The 25,934-nt window shown below is 49.1% G+C and overlaps 51 non-coding genes across 51 annotated transcripts; all 51 read left to right on the plus strand.

Moving 5' to 3' along the window:
* Positions 1-5,084: 5,084 nt before the first annotated feature.
* Positions 5,085-5,267, plus strand: LOC142953559 (U2 spliceosomal RNA). Its single transcript, XR_012955193.1, has one exon. It is a non-coding gene; the product is annotated as a U2 spliceosomal RNA (small nuclear RNA).
* Positions 5,268-5,550: 283 nt separating this feature from the next.
* Positions 5,551-5,714, plus strand: LOC142953202 (U1 spliceosomal RNA). The gene has a single exon (XR_012954848.1). It is a non-coding gene; the product is annotated as a U1 spliceosomal RNA (small nuclear RNA).
* A 204-nt stretch (positions 5,715-5,918) lies between these two features.
* LOC142953744 (U5 spliceosomal RNA) lies at positions 5,919-6,035 on the plus strand. The gene has a single exon (XR_012955349.1). It is a non-coding gene; the product is annotated as a U5 spliceosomal RNA (small nuclear RNA).
* Positions 6,036-6,211: 176 nt separating this feature from the next.
* On the plus strand, positions 6,212-6,402 carry LOC142953531 (U2 spliceosomal RNA). Its single transcript, XR_012955166.1, has one exon. It is a non-coding gene; the product is annotated as a U2 spliceosomal RNA (small nuclear RNA).
* Positions 6,403-6,689: 287 nt separating this feature from the next.
* Positions 6,690-6,853, plus strand: LOC142953286 (U1 spliceosomal RNA). Its single transcript, XR_012954929.1, has one exon. It is a non-coding gene; the product is annotated as a U1 spliceosomal RNA (small nuclear RNA).
* Positions 6,854-7,057: 204 nt separating this feature from the next.
* Positions 7,058-7,174, plus strand: LOC142953745 (U5 spliceosomal RNA). The gene has a single exon (XR_012955350.1). It is a non-coding gene; the product is annotated as a U5 spliceosomal RNA (small nuclear RNA).
* A 176-nt stretch (positions 7,175-7,350) lies between these two features.
* On the plus strand, positions 7,351-7,541 carry LOC142953521 (U2 spliceosomal RNA). The gene has a single exon (XR_012955156.1). It is a non-coding gene; the product is annotated as a U2 spliceosomal RNA (small nuclear RNA).
* Positions 7,542-7,828: 287 nt separating this feature from the next.
* Positions 7,829-7,992, plus strand: LOC142953287 (U1 spliceosomal RNA). Its single transcript, XR_012954930.1, has one exon. It is a non-coding gene; the product is annotated as a U1 spliceosomal RNA (small nuclear RNA).
* Positions 7,993-8,196: 204 nt separating this feature from the next.
* LOC142953746 (U5 spliceosomal RNA) lies at positions 8,197-8,313 on the plus strand. Its single transcript, XR_012955351.1, has one exon. It is a non-coding gene; the product is annotated as a U5 spliceosomal RNA (small nuclear RNA).
* Positions 8,314-8,489: 176 nt separating this feature from the next.
* Positions 8,490-8,680, plus strand: LOC142953449 (U2 spliceosomal RNA). The gene has a single exon (XR_012955088.1). It is a non-coding gene; the product is annotated as a U2 spliceosomal RNA (small nuclear RNA).
* Positions 8,681-8,967: 287 nt separating this feature from the next.
* On the plus strand, positions 8,968-9,131 carry LOC142953289 (U1 spliceosomal RNA). Its single transcript, XR_012954932.1, has one exon. It is a non-coding gene; the product is annotated as a U1 spliceosomal RNA (small nuclear RNA).
* Positions 9,132-9,335: 204 nt separating this feature from the next.
* Positions 9,336-9,452, plus strand: LOC142953747 (U5 spliceosomal RNA). The gene has a single exon (XR_012955352.1). It is a non-coding gene; the product is annotated as a U5 spliceosomal RNA (small nuclear RNA).
* A 176-nt stretch (positions 9,453-9,628) lies between these two features.
* On the plus strand, positions 9,629-9,819 carry LOC142953552 (U2 spliceosomal RNA). The gene has a single exon (XR_012955186.1). It is a non-coding gene; the product is annotated as a U2 spliceosomal RNA (small nuclear RNA).
* A 287-nt stretch (positions 9,820-10,106) lies between these two features.
* Positions 10,107-10,270, plus strand: LOC142953203 (U1 spliceosomal RNA). The gene has a single exon (XR_012954849.1). It is a non-coding gene; the product is annotated as a U1 spliceosomal RNA (small nuclear RNA).
* A 180-nt stretch (positions 10,271-10,450) lies between these two features.
* Positions 10,451-10,567, plus strand: LOC142953748 (U5 spliceosomal RNA). Its single transcript, XR_012955353.1, has one exon. It is a non-coding gene; the product is annotated as a U5 spliceosomal RNA (small nuclear RNA).
* A 176-nt stretch (positions 10,568-10,743) lies between these two features.
* LOC142953522 (U2 spliceosomal RNA) lies at positions 10,744-10,934 on the plus strand. The gene has a single exon (XR_012955157.1). It is a non-coding gene; the product is annotated as a U2 spliceosomal RNA (small nuclear RNA).
* Positions 10,935-11,221: 287 nt separating this feature from the next.
* Positions 11,222-11,385, plus strand: LOC142953290 (U1 spliceosomal RNA). The gene has a single exon (XR_012954934.1). It is a non-coding gene; the product is annotated as a U1 spliceosomal RNA (small nuclear RNA).
* Positions 11,386-11,589: 204 nt separating this feature from the next.
* On the plus strand, positions 11,590-11,706 carry LOC142953749 (U5 spliceosomal RNA). The gene has a single exon (XR_012955354.1). It is a non-coding gene; the product is annotated as a U5 spliceosomal RNA (small nuclear RNA).
* A 176-nt stretch (positions 11,707-11,882) lies between these two features.
* Positions 11,883-12,073, plus strand: LOC142953451 (U2 spliceosomal RNA). Its single transcript, XR_012955090.1, has one exon. It is a non-coding gene; the product is annotated as a U2 spliceosomal RNA (small nuclear RNA).
* Positions 12,074-12,356: 283 nt separating this feature from the next.
* Positions 12,357-12,520, plus strand: LOC142953204 (U1 spliceosomal RNA). The gene has a single exon (XR_012954850.1). It is a non-coding gene; the product is annotated as a U1 spliceosomal RNA (small nuclear RNA).
* A 204-nt stretch (positions 12,521-12,724) lies between these two features.
* LOC142953750 (U5 spliceosomal RNA) lies at positions 12,725-12,841 on the plus strand. The gene has a single exon (XR_012955355.1). It is a non-coding gene; the product is annotated as a U5 spliceosomal RNA (small nuclear RNA).
* A 176-nt stretch (positions 12,842-13,017) lies between these two features.
* Positions 13,018-13,208, plus strand: LOC142953489 (U2 spliceosomal RNA). The gene has a single exon (XR_012955126.1). It is a non-coding gene; the product is annotated as a U2 spliceosomal RNA (small nuclear RNA).
* Positions 13,209-13,495: 287 nt separating this feature from the next.
* LOC142953310 (U1 spliceosomal RNA) lies at positions 13,496-13,659 on the plus strand. The gene has a single exon (XR_012954955.1). It is a non-coding gene; the product is annotated as a U1 spliceosomal RNA (small nuclear RNA).
* Positions 13,660-13,829: 170 nt separating this feature from the next.
* On the plus strand, positions 13,830-14,020 carry LOC142953523 (U2 spliceosomal RNA). The gene has a single exon (XR_012955158.1). It is a non-coding gene; the product is annotated as a U2 spliceosomal RNA (small nuclear RNA).
* A 283-nt stretch (positions 14,021-14,303) lies between these two features.
* LOC142953205 (U1 spliceosomal RNA) lies at positions 14,304-14,467 on the plus strand. The gene has a single exon (XR_012954851.1). It is a non-coding gene; the product is annotated as a U1 spliceosomal RNA (small nuclear RNA).
* Positions 14,468-14,671: 204 nt separating this feature from the next.
* On the plus strand, positions 14,672-14,788 carry LOC142953806 (U5 spliceosomal RNA). The gene has a single exon (XR_012955407.1). It is a non-coding gene; the product is annotated as a U5 spliceosomal RNA (small nuclear RNA).
* Positions 14,789-14,964: 176 nt separating this feature from the next.
* LOC142953453 (U2 spliceosomal RNA) lies at positions 14,965-15,155 on the plus strand. Its single transcript, XR_012955091.1, has one exon. It is a non-coding gene; the product is annotated as a U2 spliceosomal RNA (small nuclear RNA).
* Positions 15,156-15,442: 287 nt separating this feature from the next.
* LOC142953206 (U1 spliceosomal RNA) lies at positions 15,443-15,606 on the plus strand. Its single transcript, XR_012954852.1, has one exon. It is a non-coding gene; the product is annotated as a U1 spliceosomal RNA (small nuclear RNA).
* Positions 15,607-15,810: 204 nt separating this feature from the next.
* On the plus strand, positions 15,811-15,927 carry LOC142953788 (U5 spliceosomal RNA). The gene has a single exon (XR_012955390.1). It is a non-coding gene; the product is annotated as a U5 spliceosomal RNA (small nuclear RNA).
* Positions 15,928-16,103: 176 nt separating this feature from the next.
* Positions 16,104-16,294, plus strand: LOC142953454 (U2 spliceosomal RNA). The gene has a single exon (XR_012955092.1). It is a non-coding gene; the product is annotated as a U2 spliceosomal RNA (small nuclear RNA).
* Positions 16,295-16,581: 287 nt separating this feature from the next.
* Positions 16,582-16,745, plus strand: LOC142953291 (U1 spliceosomal RNA). Its single transcript, XR_012954935.1, has one exon. It is a non-coding gene; the product is annotated as a U1 spliceosomal RNA (small nuclear RNA).
* Positions 16,746-16,949: 204 nt separating this feature from the next.
* On the plus strand, positions 16,950-17,066 carry LOC142953751 (U5 spliceosomal RNA). The gene has a single exon (XR_012955356.1). It is a non-coding gene; the product is annotated as a U5 spliceosomal RNA (small nuclear RNA).
* A 176-nt stretch (positions 17,067-17,242) lies between these two features.
* Positions 17,243-17,433, plus strand: LOC142953553 (U2 spliceosomal RNA). Its single transcript, XR_012955187.1, has one exon. It is a non-coding gene; the product is annotated as a U2 spliceosomal RNA (small nuclear RNA).
* A 287-nt stretch (positions 17,434-17,720) lies between these two features.
* LOC142953208 (U1 spliceosomal RNA) lies at positions 17,721-17,884 on the plus strand. The gene has a single exon (XR_012954854.1). It is a non-coding gene; the product is annotated as a U1 spliceosomal RNA (small nuclear RNA).
* Positions 17,885-18,064: 180 nt separating this feature from the next.
* On the plus strand, positions 18,065-18,181 carry LOC142953754 (U5 spliceosomal RNA). The gene has a single exon (XR_012955358.1). It is a non-coding gene; the product is annotated as a U5 spliceosomal RNA (small nuclear RNA).
* Positions 18,182-18,357: 176 nt separating this feature from the next.
* Positions 18,358-18,548, plus strand: LOC142953524 (U2 spliceosomal RNA). Its single transcript, XR_012955159.1, has one exon. It is a non-coding gene; the product is annotated as a U2 spliceosomal RNA (small nuclear RNA).
* A 287-nt stretch (positions 18,549-18,835) lies between these two features.
* Positions 18,836-18,999, plus strand: LOC142953292 (U1 spliceosomal RNA). Its single transcript, XR_012954936.1, has one exon. It is a non-coding gene; the product is annotated as a U1 spliceosomal RNA (small nuclear RNA).
* Positions 19,000-19,203: 204 nt separating this feature from the next.
* Positions 19,204-19,320, plus strand: LOC142953755 (U5 spliceosomal RNA). The gene has a single exon (XR_012955359.1). It is a non-coding gene; the product is annotated as a U5 spliceosomal RNA (small nuclear RNA).
* Positions 19,321-19,496: 176 nt separating this feature from the next.
* Positions 19,497-19,687, plus strand: LOC142953455 (U2 spliceosomal RNA). Its single transcript, XR_012955093.1, has one exon. It is a non-coding gene; the product is annotated as a U2 spliceosomal RNA (small nuclear RNA).
* Positions 19,688-19,974: 287 nt separating this feature from the next.
* LOC142953209 (U1 spliceosomal RNA) lies at positions 19,975-20,138 on the plus strand. The gene has a single exon (XR_012954855.1). It is a non-coding gene; the product is annotated as a U1 spliceosomal RNA (small nuclear RNA).
* A 204-nt stretch (positions 20,139-20,342) lies between these two features.
* On the plus strand, positions 20,343-20,459 carry LOC142953756 (U5 spliceosomal RNA). Its single transcript, XR_012955360.1, has one exon. It is a non-coding gene; the product is annotated as a U5 spliceosomal RNA (small nuclear RNA).
* Positions 20,460-20,635: 176 nt separating this feature from the next.
* On the plus strand, positions 20,636-20,826 carry LOC142953367 (U2 spliceosomal RNA). The gene has a single exon (XR_012955010.1). It is a non-coding gene; the product is annotated as a U2 spliceosomal RNA (small nuclear RNA).
* A 287-nt stretch (positions 20,827-21,113) lies between these two features.
* Positions 21,114-21,277, plus strand: LOC142953312 (U1 spliceosomal RNA). Its single transcript, XR_012954957.1, has one exon. It is a non-coding gene; the product is annotated as a U1 spliceosomal RNA (small nuclear RNA).
* A 170-nt stretch (positions 21,278-21,447) lies between these two features.
* Positions 21,448-21,638, plus strand: LOC142953456 (U2 spliceosomal RNA). The gene has a single exon (XR_012955094.1). It is a non-coding gene; the product is annotated as a U2 spliceosomal RNA (small nuclear RNA).
* A 283-nt stretch (positions 21,639-21,921) lies between these two features.
* LOC142953210 (U1 spliceosomal RNA) lies at positions 21,922-22,085 on the plus strand. Its single transcript, XR_012954856.1, has one exon. It is a non-coding gene; the product is annotated as a U1 spliceosomal RNA (small nuclear RNA).
* Positions 22,086-22,289: 204 nt separating this feature from the next.
* On the plus strand, positions 22,290-22,406 carry LOC142953757 (U5 spliceosomal RNA). The gene has a single exon (XR_012955361.1). It is a non-coding gene; the product is annotated as a U5 spliceosomal RNA (small nuclear RNA).
* Positions 22,407-22,582: 176 nt separating this feature from the next.
* Positions 22,583-22,773, plus strand: LOC142953490 (U2 spliceosomal RNA). Its single transcript, XR_012955127.1, has one exon. It is a non-coding gene; the product is annotated as a U2 spliceosomal RNA (small nuclear RNA).
* A 287-nt stretch (positions 22,774-23,060) lies between these two features.
* LOC142953313 (U1 spliceosomal RNA) lies at positions 23,061-23,224 on the plus strand. Its single transcript, XR_012954958.1, has one exon. It is a non-coding gene; the product is annotated as a U1 spliceosomal RNA (small nuclear RNA).
* Positions 23,225-23,394: 170 nt separating this feature from the next.
* LOC142953525 (U2 spliceosomal RNA) lies at positions 23,395-23,585 on the plus strand. Its single transcript, XR_012955160.1, has one exon. It is a non-coding gene; the product is annotated as a U2 spliceosomal RNA (small nuclear RNA).
* A 283-nt stretch (positions 23,586-23,868) lies between these two features.
* On the plus strand, positions 23,869-24,032 carry LOC142953211 (U1 spliceosomal RNA). Its single transcript, XR_012954857.1, has one exon. It is a non-coding gene; the product is annotated as a U1 spliceosomal RNA (small nuclear RNA).
* Positions 24,033-24,236: 204 nt separating this feature from the next.
* LOC142953791 (U5 spliceosomal RNA) lies at positions 24,237-24,353 on the plus strand. The gene has a single exon (XR_012955392.1). It is a non-coding gene; the product is annotated as a U5 spliceosomal RNA (small nuclear RNA).
* Positions 24,354-25,934: the final 1,581 nt, after the last annotated feature.

Raw genomic sequence — 25,934 nt, forward strand, 5'->3', positions numbered from 1 at the left:
GGTGAAACGTGTCAGGAGGGTGACTCAGGAAGCAAACAGTTGGGGCTCATCGCTTCTCGGCCTTTTGGCTAAGATCAAGTGGTGTTGCGGAAAAATACAGCACAGAGAGAGCTAACAACGAGACAGCAATGGCCGCAAGGGGCCAAAAAGAGCAGTCGATCCCAAGGGTCGGGCTGAGACACACGCTACGATTCCAGGCAACCACGGAAGACTACAAACTGCAGTCCAGAGAGTTCTTTGGCAGGCAAGTCATAATTGGGCAGCTACAACTGAAGGTGGAGGAGGTGCACTGCATCCAGTGGAACCAGCAGGAGAAGGCGTTCGACGTTACACTGAGGACCGAGGAGATCTACCGGAGTGTGGCTGAAATTTGCCGAGCAGAGGCAGGGGTAAGGCCGCTAGCCGGCTACAGAGTACTGAACCTGGACAGACCTAATTTCAGAACAATAACTGTGCATATGTACAACCCCTTTGTTAATGACTCAGCACTAGCTGCATTCCTGGGGCAGTATGGAGAGGTGGTGACGGCTGCAAGGCATATAAAGGACACCCTGGGGTTTTGGACTGGACGGCGCCAGTTCCAGGTACTGCTGTATCATGACGCAGAAGGTCCAGGAGGCCTGAAACATCCACCTGCCTTCTTCAGCCTTGGTGGAGATCGTGGGTATCTATTTTACCCACGGCAACCTGCTTTCTGCAGGAAGTGCAGACAGTCAGGACATTCAGAGGCAGGCTGTGGGGAAACAAGATGCCGTTTCTGTGGGCAAGCAGGGCATTCCGCCAAGGACTGCACAGAGCCAAGGACGTGCCATGGATGCGGTGGAACTGACCACCTGTACCGAGGTTGTCCTGGCCGCAAGAAAACTTTTGCGGAGGCTGCCAAACCGACTGAGGCTGGCGAGCCGAGTAGGGGAGCCACACAGAATGACGGGGAGAGGACGGTACAGGAGGGCTCCGGAGCTGACGCGTTGGGGAGTAAAGGGGAGGCAGCGCCCCGGGATGAGGGCACCGCCGGAACAGACGGAATGGCCAAGGCATCCACAGACATTATGGACGAGTTTCCTGTCCTCACTTCCGATCCTGCTCCCTCCAAATCAAAGCAAGGGGCACGGAAAGGGTCGCAGGCATTCGGAACAGGACTCTCGACAGAGCTTGGAGAGAGTGGGGAGGGGGTACGGAGCAAAAAGTCAAAGGGGGGACAGACCAACAAGGGTGGGATTGAGGGGGGGAGGGGAGGGGGAACAGGTCAGCATAAGAGAGCCGCTGATAAAGTGGAGGAAGGAGGGGCCCAGGAGCAGAAGGATGGGGATACGGGTCAAGAGGTGGGAGGGGAGATGGGTGAGCAGTCATTGGGAGAAGCAGCTGCCATACTAACAGACGGTTTAGGCCTGAGCTTCGATCTTCCCCCAGGCCTGCTCATGCTGTCGTCCCCCTTAGGGGAGGACGCTTATGAGGGGCTTAACAGACCAACAACGTCGCCAAACGCAGTGCCGTTTTCCTGGGCTGACGAGATGGATAAAGAGAATGTATACCTTTAGGGTAGTGGGAACCAGCAATAGGAATCTTTATTTAAGATGCACAATGGGTTTTTTTAAGGTTCTCACTATAAACGCAAGGGGAATGAGGGACCCAGTTAAAAGAAGGGTTGTTTTTAATTTTGTGGAGTCGCACCAGGTTGCCTTTTGTTTTTTGCAGGAGGTACATTTACGGGATGGGGGGGACGTGGGGATTTTTTCGAGGGAGTGGACAAAAGGGGACTCAGTTTGGAGCGTAGGGGGGGTCCACTCTACTGGGGTTGGGATTTTATTTGGGTTTCAAGAGATCAAGGTGGAGTCTTCCTTTGTTATTGTCCAGGGGAGGATAATGGGTGCAGACATCACATGGGGGACAGTCAAGCTTAGGGTTATTGTGGTCTATGGAGCACAAACTCCAACAGAAAGGCAAGAGATGGCTGGTCAATTGGAGCCGCACCTGGCCACCAGTAGGCAGGTAGTGATAGGGGGTGATTTTAATGTTGAGTTGGGCAAGGGGGGAGATACCAGCGATGGGTTTATTTCCAACCTCATGGCTAAACATGGCCTGGTAGATGGGGCGAGGGAGGTCAGGCCACAGGTAACAGGTCCCACATGGCGCAACTCTAGGGGCATCGTTAAATGTTTGGATTATGTTTTTCTTTCCAAGTCTTTCAGGCTATTGGCAGGCAGACTGCTCCCTGTGTTCTTCTCAGATCATGACGGGCTGCTATTGGAAGTGCACTCAGATGTGCCAGTGTTTGGAACTGGGTACTGGCACCTTAACGTCAGCATCCTGGAGGAGGAGGTTTTCAACCAACATTTCCGTTCATTTTTCAAAGGCCTGGAAGGACTAAGGTCATTGTGTTCCGGAGTAATTGAGTGGTGGGAGGTTGCTAAAAAGCGGATACAATTTTTTTGTTTAAAGTATTGTAAAAGGAAGGCGAGTATGGCGAGGAGGGAGGTGTTTCGCCTTCAGCACCTTCTCGAACGTGAGTACGCCGGGGGAAACTGGGGCGGCATTATAAATCAGCAGGCTTGTGACTCCCTTAAAGCACAGCTTAGGGACGTATATGAGGGTAAGGCCAGGGCATACCTGTTGCGATCACGTGAAACATTCCGTGAGGAGTTCGAGACGTGTTCCGCTGCTTTCTTCAGCTCAGTACGGGCTGATAGGGCAAAACAGGTAGTGACCGGGTTAATGGACAAGCAGGGCAGGGTGGTGTCAGAAGGGGTAGAGATGGTGCAGGCTGCCACGGACTACTATCGCACAAGGTTTAGGGAGAAAGACATAGAGGTAGGAGGAGGAGAGGTATTCCTGGATTTTCTGACCCAGCGGGTGCCGAAGGATATAGTACAGGCTTTGGAGGCCCCGCTCACCCTAATAGAGATTGAGTGGGCCCTCCAGAGAATGAAGAGGCGGAAGGTGCCTGGCATCGATGGGCTCCCAGCAGAGTTTTATCTCAAGTTCTGGGATGTACTTGGGCCGGTAGTGTTGGAGGTGTTGTCCGCAATACTCCGCACAGGTACAATGGGAGGTTCTGCGGCCACCGGAGTTATCTCACTTCTTTATAAGAAGGGGGATCGTGCCGACCTAGGGAACTGGCGACCACTGACCATGCTGTGTGTTGACTACAAACTCCTGGCAAAGGTCCTAGCGGATCGTCTAGGCATAGCACTTCCTCATGTGGTCCATGTGGACCAAACATGTGGGGTAGCGGGGCGCTCAGTGAGATGGAATCTACAGCTCATTCGGGACGCTGTCGCGTGGGCGGAAGACCGGCACCTGCCACTGATGGTGGTTGGTCTCGACCAGGCAAAAGCGTTTGACAGGGTTCATTGGGGTTTTATGTTTAGAGTTTTGCAGAGGTTAGGCTTCAGTCAGGCTTTTATGGGATGGTTACGCATATTGTACACAGGTGTAGGGAGCATGGTTTCAGTTAACGGCCACCTAGGAGACATTTTTAGTTTGCACTCAGGGGTAAGACAGGGGTGTCCGCTTTCACCACTGCTTTACATCCTTTACATGGAGCCCCTGGCGGCAGCCATTCGGGCTGATCCGGGTGTGAGAGGTTTCCTGCTACCTGGCAGTGGGGGCTTACGAGTTAAACTGTCTCAGTACGCAGATGACACCACACTGCTGCTGGACACCGACACATGCCTTCTTCGAGCCTTGGAAATTTTCCAGAGCTTTGGTAAGGTGGCTAGTGCTAAACTTAATTGTGCCAAGTCTTCTGTGAAGTTCTTTGGGCGCTGGAAAGAAAGGACGGAGGTACCAGGGGGGCTGACGCTCTGCACGGGACCGCTGAAGGTACTAGGGGTCAGCTTTGAGACAGCCCATAGTGCCACGGCCAACTGGACTAGGCGCTTTATGGCAGTCCAGAAGAAGTTTGCTCTCTGGAAGAGCAGGGGCCTGACTTTGATAGGGAAAGTACTGGTTCTGAAGGTAGATATTATGCCATCTCTTGTGTACTTGGCATACATATACCCAATGCCAGTCAGTATGAGGAGACCTATTATGCGCCTCGTGTTCACTTTCTTGTGGGGAGGGAGATATGAGTATGTGGCGAGGGCCCGCATGCTGGCAGGGATTGAAGCAGGGGGAAGAGATGTCCCACACCTCCCGTTGAAGCTAGACTGCATATTTGTTTCTTTTTTGTGGAGGGAGATGTCAACTCCAGTCGTACACCCATCAGGACACTTCCTGCGGCTCTATTTTTCCTATCAGGCCAGGCGCGTGTTGGTCTGGAACAATTTAGGGCCCCGGGTGGAGCAACAGCCATGGCATTACCAGTACGCAGCCAGGTGGCTGCGGGCCCATCCCGAGGCCTCAGAAACCAGTGTCAGACTGAACCACAAATTCCTTTATAAAGTTGTCAGACAGAGAGTGATCGCACCGGCAGTGGTTGGGATCCCGAAGAGTATTTGGAAGGGGATACAGCCACGGGGGCTGGACAATGGTCTCAAAGATCTCAATTGGCTATGCCTTCACAAATGTCTGCCAGTGCGAGATGTAATGTACCGGCATAGTTTAGCAAGATCCCCTGTGTGCCCGAGGGAAGGCTGTATGGGGGAAGAAACTGTCAGGCATGTCATGTGGGACTGTCCCTTTGCTAGTATTGTGTGGAGTAGAGCAGCAACATGGCTGGGGAGGTTAGACCCTGGGTTTAAATTGACATGGACTAGGGTGGTAGAAGGGGGAGGTTTGGGGAGTAAACATTTCCTTACGTGGCTAATTATAAGCCTGGTTAAGAGGAGTTTGTGGGTGGCTAGGCAAGACCTGGTGGGAAAAAACAGGGAAAGTCGCTTGGAGGGGGTGTTAAAGAGAGTGGAATTAGATATAAAGGGGAGGATTGAACGGGACATCAGGAAGTGGGGGAAGCATGCTGCCTTGGAAAGGTGGAAAGGAGGTTTTGGGTGGGGATGGTGAATCCTGAAGACATTGCATAAGTGTATTTTGTGTTTTTTTTGTGTATTGACAAATGCTGGTTACTGACATGTAACTGTGAAATATAATTAAGTTGCATGATGCAAAACGTGAAGTTTGTATGTTTGAAATTGTATGATTTGTGTACAGAATTTTGATAATAAAAAAAAAAAAAATCTGTTCTTATCAGTTTAATATCTGATATGTCCTCTATATGAGGATAACGTATTAAGCAGATTTTTAGCATCGGGAGATGAAAAAGGGGCTTGCTCCGTTCACTCCACGCATTGACCCGGTATTGCAGCATTGCCGGGAACGGTGCACTCCTCAAATGCCTTGTGGACAACCAAACACCAATCCAAATGGATCTGTTGATTAGCTTCACACTTTAATGAACGACGAGGATCTCATTCGCTGTCTGTCTTCAAGGCTGGGGATTGTGTCAAACAAAGGCCTTGTTTATTCCTTACTGACGCCCCTCGTGGAACATCGCTGTGCTCCCAGCCTAAGCTTAATGCTAAATCCCTGCACTCTGGGATTATGCCATCTGGGAACCGTCATCCGGAGTACTGCGTCTGGGAATGCCGCCCCTGTCTCTGTCTCTTCCAACTCATACTTACCTGGCAGGGGAGATACCATGATCAAGAAGGTGGTTCACCCAGGGCGAGGCCCAGCCATTGCACTCCGGTTGTTCTGACCACTGCGAATTCCCCAAATGTGGGAATCTCGACTGCATAATTTCTGGTAGTGGGGGACTGCGTTCGCGCTCTCCCCTGATTGTTTTGTTGAAAAGAATATCAAGTGATTTGTACTTTTGACTGGAGGGGAGGAAATAGTACTATGGAGAATATTGCCCTCTTTAAGATGTGGGAATGGGTGTGGCTTCAGATTTGGAACAGGGCACGTGAACTCAGGCTTACCATGAGCGTTTTGACTTGGGCAACTAGGGACTTTGGCTGTTCTTGACAATGTTGCTGTACTTACTTTGGTTTCTCTTCATAACGCACAAGTCTTTCGCCTTTTACTAAAGACTTCCGTGGAGAGGAATACCAATGAGTTCAACCTATTTTTAGCAGGCTTTGCCATTTGGCTGAGCCTTGTACAGTTGTGAAAAGAAAGAAAGCTGTCCTTAACGAGACCACGGTGCTTGACCATGGAGTGCTTGGATGTGTGCCAAAGCAGCAGCCACTGCTATGTCCCTTGGAAAGAACTGCACCATGACAAGGGTGAAACGTGTCAGGAGGGTGACTCAGGAAGCAAACAGTTGGGGCTCATCGCTTCTCGGCCTTTTGGCTAAGATCAAGTGTAGTATCTGTTCTTATCAGTTTAATATCTGATATGTCCTCTATATGAGGATAACGTATTAAGCAGATTTTTAGCATCGGGAGATGAAAAAGGGGCTTGCTCCGTTCACTCCATGCATTGACCCGGTATTGCAGCATTGCCGGGAATGGTGCACTCCTCAAATGCCTTGTGGACAACCAAACACCAATCCAAATGGATCAGTCTGTTGATTAGCTTCACACTTTAATGAACGATGAGGATCTCATTCGCTGTCTGTCTTCAAGGCTGGGGCTTGTGTCAAACAAAGGCCTTGTTTATTCCTTACTGACGCCCCTCGTGGAACATCGCTGTGCTCCCAGCCTGAGCTTAATGCTAAAGGGCTGCACTCTGGGATTATGCCATCTGGGAACCGTCATCCGGAGTACTGCATCTGGGAATGCCGCCCCTGTCTCTGTCTCTTCCAACTCATACTTACCTGGCAGGGGAGATACCATGATCAAGAAGGTGGTTCACCCAGGGCGAGGCCCAGCCATTGCACTCCGGTTGTTCTGACCACTGCGAATTCCCCAAATGTGGGAATCTCGACTGCATCATTTCTGGTAGTGGGGGACTGCGTTCGCGCTCTCCCCTGATTGTTTTGTTGAAAAGAATATCAAGTGATTTGTAATTTTGATTGGAGGGGAGGAAATAGTACTATGGAGAATATTGCCCTCTTTAAGATGTGGGACTGGGTGTGGCTTCAGATTTGGAACAGGGCACGTGAACTCAGGCTTACCATGAGCGTTTTGACTTGGGCAACTAGGGACTTTGGCTGTTCTTGACAATGTTGCTGTACTTACTTTGGTTTCTCTTCATAACGCACAAGTCTTTCGCCTTTTACTAAAGACTTCCGTGGAGAGGAATACCAATGAGTTCAACCTATTTTTAGCAGGCTTTGCCATTTGGCTGAGCCTTGTACAGTTGTGAAAAGAAAGAAAGCTGTCCTTAACGAGACCACGGTGCTTGACCATGGAGTGCTTGGATGTGTGCCAAAGCAGCAGCCACTGCTATGTCCCTTGGAAAGAACTGCACCATGACAAGGGTGAAACGTGTCAGGAGGGTGACTCAGGAAGCAAACAGTTGGGGCTCATCGCTTCTCGGCCTTTTGGCTAAGATCAAGTGTAGTATCTGTTCTTATCAGTTTAATATCTGATATGTCCTCTATATGAGGATAACGTATTAAGCAGATTTTTAGCATCGGGAGATGAAAAAGGGGCTTGCTCCGTTCACTCCACGCATTGACCCGGTATTGCAGCATTGCCGGGAATGGTGCACTCCTCAAATGCCTTGTGGACAACCAAACACCAATCCAAATGGATCAGTCTGTTGATTAGCTTCACACTTTAATGAACGACGAGGATCTCATTCGCTGTCTGTCTTCAAGGCTGGGGCTTGTGTCAAACAAAGGCCTTGTTTATTCCTTACTGACGCCCCTCGTGGAACATCGCTGTGCTCCCAGCCTGAGCTTAATGCTAAAGGGCTGCACTCTGGGATTATGCCATCTGGGAACCGTCATCCGGAGTACTGCATCTGGGAATGCCGCCCCTGTCTCTGTCTCTTCCAACTCATACTTACCTGGCAGGGGAGATACCATGATCAAGAAGGTGGTTCACCCAGGGCGAGGCCCAGCCATTGCACTCCGGTTGTTCTGACCACTGCGAATTCCCCAAATGTGGGAATCTCGACTGCATCATTTCTGGTAGTGGGGGACTGCGTTCGCGCTCTCCCCTGATTGTTTTGTTGAAAAGAATATCAAGTGATTTGTACTTTTGATTGGAGGGGAGGAAATAGTACTATGGAGAATATTGCCCTCTTTAAGATGTGGGAATGGGTGTGGCTTCAGATTTGGAACAGGGCACGTGAACTCAGGCTTACCATGAGCGTTTTGACTTGGGCAACTAGGGACTTTGGCTGTTCTTGACAATGTTGCTGTACTTACTTTGGTTTCTCTTCATAACGCACAAGTCTTTCGCCTTTTACTAAAGACTTCCGTGGAGAGGAATACCAATGAGTTCAACCTATTTTTAGCAGGCTTTGCCATTTGGCTGAGCCTTGTACAGTTGTGAAAAGAAAGAAAGCTGTCCTTAATGAGACCACGGTGCTTGACCATGGAGTGCTTGGATGTGTGCCAAAGCAGCAGCCACTGCTATGTCCCTTGGAAAGAACTGCACCATGACAAGGGTGAAACGTGTCAGGAGGGTGACTCAGGAAGCAAACAGTTGGGGCTCATCGCTTCTCGGCCTTTTGGCTAAGATCAAGTGTAGTATCTGTTCTTATCAGTTTAATATCTGATATGTCCTCTATATGAGGATAACGTATTAAGCAGATTTTTAGCATCGGGAGATGAAAAAGGGGCTTGCTCCGTTCACTCCACGCATTGACCCGGTATTGCAGCATTGCCGGGAACGGTGCACTCCTCAAATGCCTTGTGGACAACCAAACACCAATCCAAATGGATCAGTCTGTTGATTAGCTTCACACTTTAATGAACGACGAGGATCTCATTCGCTGTCTGTCTTCAAGGCTGGGGCTTGTGTCAAACAAAGGCCTTGTTTATTCCTTACTGACGCCCCTCGTGGAACATCGCTGTGCTCCCAGCCTGAGCTTAATGCTAAAGGGCTGCACTCTGGGATTATGCCATCTGGGAACCGTCATCCGGAGTACTGCATCTGGGAATGCCGCCCCTGTCTCTGTCTCTTCCAACTCATACTTACCTGGCAGGGGAGATACCATGATCAAGAAGGTGGTTCACCCAGGGCGAGGCCCAGCCATTGCACTCCGGTTGTTCTGACCACTGCGAATTCCCCAAATGTGGGAATCTCGACTGCATCATTTCTGGTAGTGGGGGACTGCGTTCGCGCTCTCCCCTGATTGTTTTGTTGAAAAGAATATCAAGTGATTTGTACTTTTGATTGGAGGGGAGGAAATAGTACTATGGAGAATATTGCCCTCTTTAAGATGTGGGAATGGGTGTGGCTTCAGATTTGGAACAGGGCACGTGAACTCAGGCTTACCATGAGCGTTTTGACTTGGGCAACTAGGGACTTTGGCTGTTCTTGACAATGTTGCTGTACTTACTTTGGTTTCTCTTCATAACGCACAAGTCTTTCGCCTTTTACTAAAGACTTCCGTGGAGAGGAATACCAATGAGTTCAACCTATTTTTAGCAGGCTTTGCCATTTGGCTGAGCCTTGTACAGTTGTGAAAAGAAAGAAAGCTGTCCTTAACGAGACCACGGTGCTTGACCATGGAGTGCTTGGATGTGTGCCAAAGCAGCAGCCACTGCTATGTCCCTTGGAAAGAACTGCACCATGACAAGGGTGAAACGTGTCAGGAGGGTGACTCAGGAAGCAAACAGTTGGGGCTCATCGCTTCTCGGCCTTTTGGCTAAGATCAAGTGTAGTATCTGTTCTTATCAGTTTAATATCTTATATGTCCTCTATATGAGGATAACGTATTAAGCAGATTTTTAGCATCGGGAGATGAAAAAGGGGCTTGCTCCGTTCACTCCACGCATTGACCCGGTATTGCAGCATTGCCGGGAACGGTGTACTCCTCAAATGCCTTGTGGACAACCAAACACCAATCCAAATGGATCAGTCTGTTGATTAGCTTCACACTTTAATGAACGACGAGGATCTCATTCGCTGTCTGTCTTCAAGGCTGGGGCTTGTGTCAAACAAAGGCCTTGTTTATTCCTTACTGACGCCCCTCGTGGAACATCGCTGTGCTCCCAGCCTGAGCTTAATGCTAAAGGGCTGCACTCTGGGATTATGCCATCTGGGAACCGTCATCCGGAGTACTGCATCTGGGAATGCCGCCCCTGTCTCTGTCTCTTCCAACTCATACTTACCTGGCAGGGGAGATACCATGATCAAGAAGGTGGTTCACCCAGGGCGAGGCCCAGCCATTGCACTCCGGTTGTTCTGACCACTGCGAATTCCCCAAATGTGGGAATCTCGACTGCATAATTTCTGGTAGTGGGGGACTGCGTTCGCGCTCTCCCCTGATTGTTTTGTTGAAAAGAATATCAAGTGATTTGTACTTTTGATTGGAGGGGAGGAAATAGTACTATGGAGAATATTGCCCTCTTTCAGATTTGGAACAGGGCACGTGAACTCAGGCTTACCATGAGCGTTTTGACTTGGGCAACTAGGGACTTTGGCTGTTCTTGACAATGTTGCTGTACTTACTTTGGTTTCTCTTCATAACGCACAAGTCTTTCGCCTTTTACTAAAGACTTCCGTGGAGAGGAATACCAATGAGTTCAACCTATTTTTAGCAGGCTTTGCCATTTGGCTGAGCCTTGTACAGTTGTGAAAAGAAAGAAAGCTGTCCTTAACGAGACCACGGTGCTTGACCATGGAGTGCTTGGATGTGTGCCAAAGCAGCAGCCACTGCTATGTCCCTTGGAAAGAACTGCACCATGACAAGGGTGAAACGTGTCAGGAGGGTGACTCAGGAAGCAAACAGTTGGGGCTCATCGCTTCTCGGCCTTTTGGCTAAGATCAAGTGTAGTATCTGTTCTTATCAGTTTAATATCTGATATGTCCTCTATATGAGGATAACGTATTAAGCAGATTTTTAGCATCGGGAGATGAAAAAGGGGCTTGCTCCGTTCACTCCACGCATTGACCCGGTATTGCAGCATTGCCGGGAATGGTGCACTCCTCAAATGCCTTGTGGACAACCAAACACCAATCCAAATGGATCAGTCTGTTGATTAGCTTCACACTTTAATGAACGACGAGGATCTCATTCGCTGTCTGTCTTCAAGGCTGGGGCTTGTGTCAAACAAAGGCCTTGTTTATTCCTTACTGACGCCCCTCGTGGAACATCGCTGTGCTCCCAGCCTGAGCTTAATGCTAAAGGGCTGCACTCTGGGATTATGCCATCTGGGAACCGTCATCCGGAGTACTGCATCTGGGAATGCCGCCCCTGTCTCTGTCTCTTCCAACTCATACTTACCTGGCAGGGGAGATACCATGATCAAGAAGGTGGTTCACCCAGGGCGAGGCCCAGCCATTGCACTCCGGTTGTTCTGACCACTGCGAATTCCCCAAATGTGGGAATCTCGACTGCATCATTTCTGGTAGTGGGGGACTGCGTTCGCGCTCTCCCCTGATTGTTTTGTTGAAAAGAATATCAAGTGATTTGTACTTTTGATTGGAGGGGAGGAAATAGTACTATGGAGAATATTGCCCTCTTTAAGATGTGGGAATGGGTGTGGCTTCAGATTTGGAACAGGGCACGTGAACTCAGGCTTACCATGAGCGTTTTGACTTGGGCAACTAGGGACTTTGGCTGTTCTTGACAATGTTGCTGTACTTACTTTGGTTTCTCTTCATAACGCACAAGTCTTTCGCCTTTTACTAAAGACTTCCGTGGAGAGGAATACCAATGAGTTCAACCTATTTTTAGCAGGCTTTGCCATTTGGCTGAGCCTTGTACAGTTGTGAAAAGAAAGAAAGCTGTCCTTAACGAGACCACGGTGCTTGACCATGGAGTGCTTGGATGTGTGCCAAAGCAGCAGCCACTGCTATGTCCCTTGGAAAGAACTGCACCATGACAAGGGTGAAACGTGTCAGGAGGGTGACTCAGGAAGCAAACAGTTGGGGCTCATCGCTTCTCGGCCTTTTGGCTAAGATCAAGTGTAGTATCTGTTCTTATCAGTTTAATATCTGATATGTCCTCTATATGAGGATAACGTATTAAGCAGATTTTTAGCATCGGGAGATGAAAAAGGGGCTTGCTCCGTTCACTCCACGCATTGACCCGGTATTGCAGCATTGCCGGGAACGGTGCACTCCTCAAATGCCTTGTGGACAACCAAACACCAATCCAAATGGATCTGTTGATTAGCTTCACACTTTAATGAACGACGAGGATCTCATTCGCTGTCTGTCTTCAAGGCTGGGGCTTGTGTCAAACAAAGGCCTTGTTTATTCCTTACTGACGCCCCTCGTGGAACATCGCTGTGCTCCCAGCCTGAGCTTAATGCTAAAGGGCTGCACTCTGGGATTATGCCATCTGGGAACCGTCATCCGGAGTACTGCATCTGGGAATGCCGCCCCTGTCTCTGTCTCTTCCAACTCATACTTACCTGGCAGGGGAGATACCATGATCAAGAAGGTGGTTCACCCAGGGCGAGGCCCAGCCATTGCACTCCGGTTGTTCTGACCACTGCGAATTCCCCAAATGTGGGAATCTCGACTGCATAATTTCTGGTAGTGGGGGACTGCGTTCGCGCTCTCCCCTGATTGTTTTGTTGAAAAGAATATCAAGTGATTTGTACTTTTGATTGGAGGGGAGGAAATAGTACTATGGAGAATATTGCCCTCTTTAAGATGTGGGAATGGGTGTGGCTTCAGATTTGGAACAGGGCACGTGAACTCAGGCTTACCATGAGCGTTTTGACTTGGGCAACTAGGGACTTTGGCTGTTCTTGACAATGTTGCTGTACTTACTTTGGTTTCTCTTCATAACGCACAAGTCTTTCGCCTTTTACTAAAGACTTCCGTGGAGAGGAATACCAATGAGTTCAACCTATTTTTAGCAGGCTTTGCCATTTGGCTGAGCCTTGTACAGTTGTGAAAAGAAAGTAAGCTGTCCTTAACGAGACCACGGTGCTTGACCATGGAGTGCTTGGATGTGTGCCAAAGCAGCAGCCACTGCTATGTCCCTTGGAAAGAACTGCACCATGACAAGGGTGAAACGTGTCAGGAGGGTGACTCAGGAAGCAAACAGTTGGGGCTCATCGCTTCTCGGCCTTTTGGCTAAGATCAAGTGTAGTATCTGTTCTTATCAGTTTAATATCTGATATGTCCTCTATATGAGGATAACGTATTAAGCAGATTTTTAGCATCGGGAGATGAAGAAGGGGCTTGCTCCGTTCACTCCACGCATTGACCCGGTATTGCAGCATTGCCGGGAACGGTGCACTCCTCAAATGCCTTGTGGACAACCAAACACCAATCCAAATGGATCAGTCTGTTGATTAGCTTCACACTTTAATGAACGACGAGGATCTCATTCGCTGTCTGTCTTCAAGGCTGGGGCTTGTGTCAAACAAAGGCCTTGTTTATTCCTTTCTGACGCCCCTCGTGGAACATCGCTGTGCTCCCAGCCTGAGCTTAATGCTAAAGGGCTGCACTCTGGGATTATGCCATCTGGGAACCGTCATCCGGAGTACTGCATCTGGGAATGCCGCCCCTGTCTCTGTCTCTTCCAACTCATACTTACCTGGCAGGGGAGATACCATGATCAAGAAGGTGGTTCACCCAGGGCGAGGCCCAGCCATTGCACTCCGGTTGTTCTGACCACTGCAAATTCCCCAAATGTGGGAATCTCGACTGCATAATTTCTGGTAGTGGGGGACTGCGTTCGCGCTCTCCCCTGATTGTTTTGTTGAAAAGAATATCAAGTGGTTGTACTTTTGATTGGAGGGGAGGAAATAGTACTATGGAGAATATTGCCCTCTTTAAGATGTGGGAATGGGTGTGGCTTCAGATTTGGAACAGGGTGAAACGTGTCAGGAGGGTGACTCAGGAAGCAAACAGTTGGGGCTCATCGCTTCTCGGCCTTTTGGCTAAGATCAAGTGTAGTATCTGTTCTTATCAGTTTAATATCTGATATGTCCTCTATATGAGGATAACGTATTAAGCAGATTTTTAGCATCGGGAGATGAAAAAGGGGCTTGCTCCGTTCACTCCACGCATTGACCCGGTATTGCAGCATTGCCGGGAATGGTGCACTCCTCAAATGCCTTGTGGACAACCAAACACCAATCCAAATGGATCTGTTGATTAGCTTCACACTTTAATGAACGACGAGGATCTCATTCGCTGTCTGTCTTCAAGGCTGGGGCTTGTGTCAAACAAAGGCCTTATTTATTCCTTACTGACGCCCCTCGTGGAACATCGCTGTGCTCCCAGCCTGAGCTTAATGCTAAAGGGCTGCACTCTGGGATTATGCCATCTGGGAACCGTCATCCGGAGTACTGCATCTGGGAATGCCGCCCCTGTCTCTGTCTCTTCCAACTCATACTTACCTGGCAGGGGAGATACCATGATCAAGAAGGTGGTTCACCCAGGGCGAGGCCCAGCCATTGCACTCCGGTTGTTCTGACCACTGCGAATTCCCCAAATGTGGGAATCTCGACTGCATAATTTCTGGTAGTGGGGGACTGCGTTCGCGCTCTCCCCTGATTGTTTTGTTGAAAAGAATATCAAGTGATTTGTACTTTTGACTGGAGGGGAGGAAATAGTACTATGGAGAATATTGCCCTCTTTAAGATGTGGGAATGGGTGTGGCTTCAGATTTGGAACAGGGCACGTGAACTCAGGCTTACCATGAGCGTTTTGACTTGGGCAACTAGGGACTTTGGCTGTTCTTGACAATGTTGCTGTACTTACTTTGGTTTCTCTTCATAACGCACAAGTCTTTCGCCTTTTACTAAAGACTTCCGTGGAGAGGAATACCAATGAATTCAACCTATTTTTAGCAGGCTTTGCCATTCGGCTGAGCCTTGTACAGTTGTGAAAAGAAAGAAAGCTGTCCTTAATGAGACCACGGTGCTTGACCATGGAGTGCTTGGATGTGTGCCAAAGCAGCAGCCACTGCTATGTCCCTTGGAAAGAACTGCACCATGACAAGGGTGAAACGTGTCAGGAGGGTGACTCAGGAAGCAAACAGTTGGGGCTCATCGCTTCTCGGCCTTTTGGCTAAGATCAAGTGTAGTATCTGTTCTTATCAGTTTAATATCTGATATGTCCTCTATATGAGGATAACGTATTAAGCAGATTTTTAGCATCGGGAGATGAAAAAGGGGCTTGCTCCGTTCACTCCACGCATTGACCCGGTATTGCAGCATTGCCGGGAACGGTGCACTCCTCAAATGCCTTGTGGACAACCAAACACCAATCCAAATGGATCAGTCTGTTGATTAGCTTCACACTTTAATGAATGACGAGGATCTCATTCGCTGTCTGTCTTCAAGGCTGGGGCTTGTGTCAAACAAAGGCCTTGTTTATTCCTTTCTGACGCCCCTCGTGGAACATCGCTGTGCTCCCAGCCTGAGCTTAATGCTAAAGGGCTGCACTCTGGGATTATGCCATCTGGGAACCGTCATCCGGAGTACTGCATCTGGGAATGCCGCCCCTGTCTCTGTCTCTTCCAACTCATACTTACCTGGCAGGGGAGATACCATGATCAAGAAGGTGGTTCACCCAGGGCGAGGCCCAGCCATTGCACTCCGGTTGTTCTGACCACTGCGAATTCCCCAAATGTGGGAATCTCGACTGCATAATTTCTGGTAGTGGGGGACTGCGTTCGCGCTCTCCCCTGATTGTTTTGTTGAAAAGAATATCAAGTGATTTGTACTTTTGATTGGAGGGGAGGAAATAGTACTATGGAGAATATTGCCCTCTTTAAGATGTGGGAATGGGTGTGGCTTCAGATTTGGAACAGGGCACGTGAACTCAGGCTTACCATGAGCGTTTTGACTTGGGCAACTAGGGACTTTGGCTGTTCTTGACAATGTTGCTGTACTTACTTTGGTTTCTCTTCATAGCGCACAAGTCTTTCGCCTTTTACTAAAGACTTCCGTGGAGAGGAATACCAATGAGTTCAACCTATTTTTAGCAGGCTTTGCCATTTGGCTGAGCCTTGTACAGTTGTGAAAAGAAAGAAAGCTGTCCTTAATGAGACCACGGTGCTTGACCATGGAGTGCTTGGATGTGTGCCAAAGCAGCAGCCACTGCTATGTCCCTTGGAAAGAACTGCACCATGACAAGGGTGAAACGTGTCAGGAGGGTGACTCAGGAAGCAAACAGTTGGGGCTCATCGCTTCTCGGCCTTTTGGCTAAGATCAAGTGTAGTATCTGTTCTTATCAGTTTAATATCTGATATGTCCTCTATATGAGGATAACGTATTAAGCAGATTTTTAGCATCGGGAGATGAAAAAGGGGCTTGCTCCGTTCACTCCACGCATTGACCCGGTATTGCAGCATTGCCGGGAACGGTGCACTCCTCAAATGCCTTGTGGACAACCAAACACCAATCCAAATGGATCAGTCTGTTGATTAGCTTCACACTTTAATGAACGACGAGGATCTCATTCGCTGTCTGTCTTCAAGGCTGGGGCTTGTGTCAAACAAAGGCCTTGTTTATTCCTTACTGACGCCCCTCGTGGAACATCGCTGTGCTCCCAGCCTGAGCTTAATGCTAAAGGGCTGCACTCTGGGATTATGCCATCTGGGAACCGTCATCCGGAGTACTGCATCTGGGAATGCCGCCCCTGTCTCTGTCTCTTCCAACTCATACTTACCTGGCAGGGGAGATACCATGATCAAGAAGGTGGTTCACCCAGGGCGAGGCCCAGCCATTGCACTCCGGTTGTTCTGACCACTGCGAATTCCCCAAATGTGGGAATCTCGACTGCATCATTTCTGGTAGTGGGGGACTGCGTTCGCGCTCTCCCCTGATTGTTTTGTTGAAAAGAATATCAAGTGATTTGTACTTTTGATTGGAGGGGAGGAAATAGTACTATGGAGAATATTGCCCTCTTTAAGATGTGGGAATGGGTGTGGCTTCAGATTTGGAACAGGGCACGTGAACTCAGGCTTACCATGAGCGTTTTGACTTGGGCAACTAGGGACTTTGGCTGTTCTTGACAATGTTGCTGTACTTACTTTGGTTTCTCTTCATAACGCACAAGTCTTTCGCCTTTTACTAAAGACTTCCGTGGAGAGGAATACCAATGAGTTCAACCTATTTTTAGCAGGCTTTGCCATTTGGCTGAGCCTTGTACAGTTGTGAAAAGAAAGAAAGCTGTCCTTAACGAGACCACGGTGCTTGACCATGGAGTGCTTGGATGTGTGCCAAAGCAGCAGCCACTGCTATGTCCCTTGGAAAGAACTGCACCATGACAAGGGTGAAACGTGTCAGGAGGGTGACTCAGGAAGCAAACAGTTGGGGCTCATCGCTTCTCGGCCTTTTGGCTAAGATCAAGTGTAGTATCTGTTCTTATCAGTTTAATATCTTATATGTCCTCTATATGAGGATAACGTATTAAGCAGATTTTTAGCATCGGGAGATGAAAAAGGGGCTTGCTCCGTTCACTCCACGCATTGACCCGGTATTGCAGCATTGCCGGGAACGGTGTACTCCTCAAATGCCTTGTGGACAACCAAACACCAATCCAAATGGATCAGTCTGTTGATTAGCTTCACACTTTAATGAACGACGAGGATCTCATTCGCTGTCTGTCTTCAAGGCTGGGGCTTGTGTCAAACAAAGGCCTTGTTTATTCCTTACTGACGCCCCTCGTGGAACATCGCTGTGCTCCCAGCCTGAGCTTAATGCTAAAGGGCTGCACTCTGGGATTATGCCATCTGGGAACCGTCATCCGGAGTACTGCATCTGGGAATGCCGCCCCTGTCTCTGTCTCTTCCAACTCATACTTACCTGGCAGGGGAGATACCATGATCAAGAAGGTGGTTCACCCAGGGCGAGGCCCAGCCATTGCACTCCGGTTGTTCTGACCACTGCGAATTCCCCAAATGTGGGAATCTCGACTGCATAATTTCTGGTAGTGGGGGACTGCGTTCGCGCTCTCCCCTGATTGTTTTGTTGAAAAGAATATCAAGTGATTTGTACTTTTGATTGGAGGGGAGGAAATAGTACTATGGAGAATATTGCCCTCTTTCAGATTTGGAACAGGGCACGTGAACTCAGGCTTACCATGAGCGTTTTGACTTGGGCAACTAGGGACTTTGGCTGTTCTTGACAATGTTGCTGTACTTACTTTGGTTTCTCTTCATAACGCACAAGTCTTTCGCCTTTTACTAAAGACTTCCGTGGAGAGGAATACCAATGAGTTCAACCTATTTTTAGCAGGCTTTGCCATTTGGCTGAGCCTTGTACAGTTGTGAAAAGAAAGAAAGCTGTCCTTAACGAGACCACGGTGCTTGACCATGGAGTGCTTGGATGTGTGCCAAAGCAGCAGCCACTGCTATGTCCCTTGGAAAGAACTGCACCATGACAAGGGTGAAACGTGTCAGGAGGGTGACTCAGGAAGCAAACAGTTGGGGCTCATCGCTTCTCGGCCTTTTGGCTAAGATCAAGTGTAGTATCTGTTCTTATCAGTTTAATATCTGATATGTCCTCTATATGAGGATAACGTATTAAGCAGATTTTTAGCATCGGGAGATGAAAAAGGGGCTTGCTCCGTTCACTCCACGCATTGACCCGGTATTGCAGCATTGCCGGGAATGGTGCACTCCTCAAATGCCTTGTGGACAACCAAACACCAATCCAAATGGATCAGTCTGTTGATTAGCTTCACACTTTAATGAACGACGAGGATCTCATTCGCTGTCTGTCTTCAAGGCTGGGGCTTGTGTCAAACAAAGGCCTTGTTTATTCCTTACTGACGCCCCTCGTGGAACATCGCTGTGCTCCCAGCCTGAGCTTAATGCTAAAGGGCTGCACTCTGGGATTATGCCATCTGGGAACCGTCATCCGGAGTACTGCATCTGGGAATGCCGCCCCTGTCTCTGTCTCTTCCAACTCATACTTACCTGGCAGGGGAGATACCATGATCAAGAAGGTGGTTCACCCAGGGCGAGGCCCAGCCATTGCACTCCGGTTGTTCTGACCACTGCGAATTCCCCAAATGTGGGAATCTCGACTGCATCATTTCTGGTAGTGGGGGACTGCGTTCGCGCTCTCCCCTGATTGTTTTGTTGAAAAGAATATCAAGTGATTTGTACTTTTGATTGGAGGGGAGGAAATAGTACTATGGAGAATATTGCCCTCTTTAAGATGTGGGAATGGGTGTGGCTTCAGATTTGGAACAGGGCACGTGAACTCAGGCTTACCATGAGCGTTTTGACTTGGGCAACTAGGGACTTTGGCTGTTCTTGACAATGTTGCTGTACTTACTTTGGTTTCTCTTCATAACGCACAAGTCTTTCGCCTTTTACTAAAGACTTCCGTGGAGAGGAATACCAATGAGTTCAACCTATTTTTAGCAGGCTTTGCCATTTGGCTGAGCCTTGTACAGTTGTGAAAAGAAAGAAAGCTGTCCTTAACGAGACCACGGTGCTTGACCATGGAGTGCTTGGATGTGTGCCAAAGCAGCAGCCACTGCTATGTCCCTTGGAAAGAACTGCACCATGACAAGGGTGAAACGTGTCAGGAGGGTGACTCAGGAAGCAAACAGTTGGGGCTCATCGCTTCTCGGCCTTTTGGCTAAGATCAAGTGTAGTATCTGTTCTTATCAGTTTAATATCTGATATGTCCTCTATATGAGGATAACGTATTAAGCAGATTTTTAGCATCGGGAGATGAAAAAGGGGCTTGCTCCGTTCACTCCACGCATTGACCCGGTATTGCAGCATTGCCGGGAACGGTGCACTCCTCAAATGCCTTGTGGACAACCAAACACCAATCCAAATGGATCAGTCTGTTGATTAGCTTCACACTTTAATGAACGACGAGGATCTCATTCGCTGTCTGTCTTCAAGGCTGGGGCTTGTGTCAAACAAAGGCCTTGTTTATTCCTTTCTGACGCCCCTCGTGGAACATCGCTGTGCTCCCAGCCTAAGCTTAATGCTAAATCCCTGCACTCTGGGATTATGCCATCTGGGAACCGTCATCCGGAGTACTGCATCTGGGAATGCCGCCCCTGTCTCTGTCTCTTCCAACTCATACTTACCTGGCAGGGGAGATACCATGATCAAGAAGGTGGTTCACCCAGGGCGAGGCCCAGCCATTGCACTCCGGTTGTTCTGACCACTGCGAATTCCCCAAATGTGGGAATCTCGACTGCATAATTTCTGGTAGTGGGGGACTGCGTTCGCGCTCTCCCCTGATTGTTTTGTTGAAAAGAATATCAAGTGATTTGTACTTTTGACTGGAGGGGAGGAAATAGTACTATGGAGAATATTGCCCTCTTTAAGATGTGGGAATGGGTGTGGCTTCAGATTTGGAACAGGGCACGTGAACTCAGGCTTACCATGAGCGTTTTGACTTGGGCAACTAGGGACTTTGGCTGTTCTTGACAATGTTGCTGTACTTACTTTGGTTTCTCTTCATAACGCACAAGTCTTTCGCCTTTTACTAAAGACTTCCGTGGAGAGGAATACCAATGAGTTCAACCTATTTTTAGCAGGCTTTGCCATTTGGCTGAGCCTTGTACAGTTGTGAAAAGAAAGAAAGCTGTCCTTAACGAGACCACGGTGCTTGACCATGGAGTGCTTGGATGTGTGCCAAAGCAGCAGCCACTGCTATGTCCCTTGGAAAGAACTGCACCATGACAAGGGTGAAACGTGTCAGGAGGGTGACTCAGGAAGCAAACAGTTGGGGCTCATCGCTTCTCGGCCTTTTGGCTAAGATCAAGTGTAGTATCTGTTCTTATCAGTTTAATATCTGATATGTCCTCTATATGAGGATAACGTATTAAGCAGATTTTTAGCATCGGGAGATGAAAAAGGGGCTTGCCCCGTTCACTCCACGCATTGACCCGGTATTGCAGCATTGCCGGGAACGGTGCACTCCTCAAATGCCTTGTGGACAACCAAACACCAATCCAAATGGATCAGTCTGTTGATTAGCTTCACACTTTAATGAACGACGAGGATCTCATTCGCTGTCTGTCTTCAAGGCTGGGGATTGTGTCAAACAAAGGCCTTGTTTATTCCTTACTGACGCCCCTCGTGGAACATCGCTGTGCTCCCAGCCTGAGCTTAATGCTAAAGGACTGCACTCTGGGATTATGCCATCTGGGAACCGTCATCCGGAGTACTGCATCTGGGAATGCCGCCCCTGTCTCTGTCTCTTCCAACTCATACTTACCTGGCAGGGGAGATACCATGATCAAGAAGGTGGTTCACCCAGGGCGAGGCCCAGCCATTGCACTCCGGTTGTTCTGACCACTGCAAATTCCCCAAATGTGGGAATCTCGACTGCATAATTTCTGGTAGTGGGGGACTGCGTTCGCGCTCTCCCCTGATTGTTTTGTTGAAAAGAATATCAAGTGGTTGTACTTTTGATTGGAGGGGAGGAAATAGTACTATGGAGAATATTGCCCTCTTTAAGATGTGGGAATGGGTGTGGCTTCAGATTTGGAACAGGGTGAAACGTGTCAGGAGGGTGACTCAGGAAGCAAACAGTTGGGGCTCATCGCTTCTCGGCCTTTTGGCTAAGATCAAGTGTAGTATCTGTTCTTATCAGTTTAATATCTGATATGTCCTCTATATGAGGATAACGTATTAAGCAGATTTTTAGCATCGGGAGATGAAAAAGGGGCTTGCTCCGTTCACTCCACGCATTGACCCGGTATTGCAGCATTGCCGGGAACGGTGCACTCCTCAAATGCCTTGTGGACAACCAAACACCAATCCAAATGGATCTGTTGATTAGCTTCACACTTTAATGAACGACGAGGATCTCATTCGCTGTCTGTCTTCAAGGCTGGGGCTTGTGTCAAACAAAGGCCTTGTTTATTCCTTACTGACGCCCCTCGTGGAACATCGCTGTGCTCCCAGCCTGAGCTTAATGCTAAAGGGCTGCACTCTGGGATTATGCCATCTGGGAACCGTCATCCGGAGTACTGCATCTGGGAATGCCGCCCCTGTCTCTGTCTCTTCCAACTCATACTTACCTGGCAGGGGAGATACCATGATCAAGAAGGTGGTTCACCCAGGGCGAGGCCCAGCCATTGCACTCCGGTTGTTCTGACCACTGCGAATTCCCCAAATGTGGGAATCTCGACTGCATAATTTCTGGTAGTGGGGGACTGCGTTCGCGCTCTCCCCTGATTGTTTTGTTGAAAAGAATATCAAGTGATTTGTACTTTTGATTGGAGGGGAGGAAATAGTACTATGGAGAATATTGCCCTCTTTAAGATGTGGGAATGGGTGTGGCTTCAGATTTGGAACAGGGCACGTGAACTCAGGCTTACCATGAGCGTTTTGACTTGGGCAACTAGGGACTTTGGCTGTTCTTGACAATGTTGCTGTACTTACTTTGGTTTCTCTTCATAACGCACAAGTCTTTCGCCTTTTACTAAAGACTTCCGTGGAGAGGAATACCAATGAGTTCAACCTATTTTTAGCAGGCTTTGCCATTTGGCTGAGCCTTGTACAGTTGTGAAAAGAAAGTAAGCTGTCCTTAACGAGACCACGGTGCTTGACCATGGAGTGCTTGGATGTGTGCCAAAGCAGCAGCCACTGCTATGTCCCTTGGAAAGAACTGCACCATGACAAGGGTGAAACGTGTCAGGAGGGTGACTCAGGAAGCAAACAGTTGGGGCTCATCGCTTCTCGGCCTTTTGGCTAAGATCAAGTGTAGTATCTGTTCTTATCAGTTTAATATCTGATATGTCCTCTATATGAGGATAACGTATTAAGCAGATTTTTAGCATCGGGAGATGAAGAAGGGGCTTGCTCCGTTCACTCCACGCATTGACCCGGTATTGCAGCATTGCCGGGAACGGTGCACTCCTCAAATGCCTTGTGGACAACCAAACACCAATCCAAATGGATCAGTCTGTTGATTAGCTTCACACTTTAATGAACGACGAGGATCTCATTCGCTGTCTGTCTTCAAGGCTGGGGCTTGTGTCAAACAAAGGCCTTGTTTATTCCTTTCTGACGCCCCTCGTGGAACATCGCTGTGCTCCCAGCCTGAGCTTAATGCTAAAGGGCTGCACTCTGGGATTATGCCATCTGGGAACCGTCATCCGGAGTACTGCATCTGGGAATGCCGCCCCTGTCTCTGTCTCTTCCAACTCATACTTACCTGGCAGGGGAGATACCATGATCAAGAAGGTGGTTCACCCAGGGCGAGGCCCAGCCATTGCACTCCGGTTGTTCTGACCACTGCAAATTCCCCAAATGTGGGAATCTCGACTGCATAATTTCTGGTAGTGGGGGACTGCGTTCGCGCTCTCCCCTGATTGTTTTGTTGAAAAGAATATCAAGTGGTTGTACTTTTGATTGGAGGGGAGGAAATAGTACTATGGAGAATATTGCCCTCTTTAAGATGTGGGAATGGGTGTGGCTTCAGATTTGGAACAGGGTGAAACGTGTCAGGAGGGTGACTCAGGAAGCAAACAGTTGGGGCTCATCGCTTCTCGGCCTTTTGGCTAAGATCAAGTGTAGTATCTGTTCTTATCAGTTTAATATCTGATATGTCCTCTATATGAGGATAACGTATTAAGCAGATTTTTAGCATCGGGAGATGAAAAAGGGGCTTGCTCCGTTCACTCCACGCATTGACCCGGTATTGCAGCATTGCCGGGAATGGTGCACTCCTCAAATGCCTTGTGGACAACCAAACACCAATCCAAATGGATCTGTTGATTAGCTTCACACTTTAATGAACGACGAGGATCTCATTCGCTGTCTGTCTTCAAGGCTGGGGCTTGTGTCAAACAAAGGCCTTGTTTATTCCTTTCTGACGCCCCTCGTGGAACATCGCTGTGCTCCCAGCCTGAGCTTAATGCTAAAGGGCTGCACTCTGGGATTATGCCATCTGGGAACCGTCATCCGGAGTACTGCATCTGGGAATGCCGCCCCTGTCTCTGTCTCTTCCAACTCATACTTACCTGGCAGGGGAGATACCATGATCAAGAAGGTGGTTCACCCAGGGCGAGGCCCAGCCATTGCACTCCGGTTGTTCTGACCACTGCGAATTCCCCAAATGTGGGAATCTCGACTGCATAATTTCTGGTAGTGGGGGACTGCGTTCGCGCTCTCCCCTGATTGTTTTGTTGAAAAGAATATCAAGTGATTTGTACTTTTGATTGGAGGGGAGGAAATAGTACTATGGAGAATATTGCCCTCTTTAAGATGTGGGAATGGGTGTGGCTTCAGATTTGGAACAGGGCACGTGAACTCAGGCTTACCATGAGCGTTTTGACTTGGGCAACTAGGGACTTTGGCTGTTCTTGACAATGTTGCTGTACTTACTTTGGTTTCTCTTCATAGCGCACAAGTCTTTCGCCTTTTACTAAAGACTTCCGTGGAGAGGAATACCAATGAGTTCAACCTATTTTTAGCAGGCTTTGCCATTTGGCTGAGCCTTGTACAGTTGTGAAAAGAAAGAAAGCTGTCCTTAACGAGACCACGGTGCTTGACCATGGAGTGCTTGGATGTGTGCCAAAGCAGCAGCCACTGCTATGTCCCTTGGAAAGAACTGCACCATGACAAGGGTGAAACGTGTCAGGAGGGTGACTCAGGAAGCAAACAGTTGGGGCTCATCGCTTCTCGGCCTTTTGGCTAAGATCAAGTGGTGTTGCGGAAAAATACAGCACAGAGAGAGCTAACAACGAGACAGCAATGGCCGCAAGGGGCCAAAAAGAGCAGTCGATCCCAAGGGTCGGGCTGAGACACACGCTACGATTCCAGGCAACCACGGAAGACTACAATCTGCAGTCCAGAGAGTTTTTTGGCAGGCAAGTCATAATTGGGCAGCTACAACTGATGGTGGAGGAGGTGCACTGCATCCAGTGGAACCAGCAGGAGAAGGCGTTCGACGTTACACTGAGGACCGAGGAGATCTACCGGAGTGTGGCTGAAATATGCCGAGCAGAGGCAGGGGTAAGGCCGCTAGCCGGCTACAGAGTACTGAACCTGGACAGACCTAATTTCAGAACAATAACTGTGCATATGTACAACCCCTTTGTTAATGACTCAGCACTAGCTGCATTCCTGGGGCAGTATGGAGAGGTGGTGACGGCTGCAAGGCATATAAAGGACACCCTGGGGTTTTGGACTGGGCGGCGCCAGTTCCAGGTACTGCTGTATCATGACGCAGAAGGTCCAGGAGGCCTGAAACATCCACCTGCCTTCTTCAGCCTTGGTGGAGATCGTGGGTATCTATTTTACCCACGGCAACCTGCTTTCTGCAGGAAGTGCAGACAGTCAGGACATTCAGAGGCAGGCTGTGGGGAAACAAGATGCCGTTTCTGTGGGCAAGAAGGGCATTCGGCCAAGGACTGCACAGAGCCAAGGACGTGCCATGGATGCGGTGGAACTGACCACCTGTACCGAGGTTGTCCTGGCCGCAAGAAAACTTTTGCGGAGGCTGCCAAACCGACTGAGGCTGGCGAGCCGAGTAGGGGAGCCACACAGAATGACGGGGAGAGGACGGTACAGGAGGGCTCCGGAGCCGACGCGTTGGGGAGTAAAGGGGAGGCAGCGTCCCGGGATGAGGGCACCGCCGGAACAGACGGAATGGCCAAGGCATCCACAGACATTATGGACGATTTTCCTGTCCTCACTTCCGATCCCTCCAAATCAAAGCAAGGGGCACGGAAAGGGTCGCAGGCATTTGGAACAGGACTCTCGACAGAGCTTGGAGAGAGTGGGGAGGGGGTACGGAGCAAAAAGTCAAAGGGGGGACAGACCAACAAGGGTGGGATTGAGGGGGGGAGGGGAGGGGGAACAGGTCAGCATAAGAGAGCCGCTGATAAAGTGGAGGAAGGAGGGGCCCAGGAGCAGAAGGATGGGGATACGGGTCAAGAGGTGGGAGGGGAGATGGGTGAGCAGTCATTGGGAGAAGCAGTTGCCATACTAACAGAAGGTTTAGGCCTGAGCTTCGATCTTCCCCCAGGCCTCCTCATGCTGTCGTCCCCCTTAGGGGAGGACGCTTATGAGGGGCT

The sequence above is a fragment of the Anarhichas minor genome, unplaced genomic scaffold (assembly GCF_050575085.1).
Source record: "Anarhichas minor isolate MPS153535 unplaced genomic scaffold, ASM5057508v1 ptg000018l, whole genome shotgun sequence".
Lineage (NCBI taxonomy): Eukaryota > Metazoa > Chordata > Actinopteri > Perciformes > Anarhichadidae > Anarhichas > Anarhichas minor.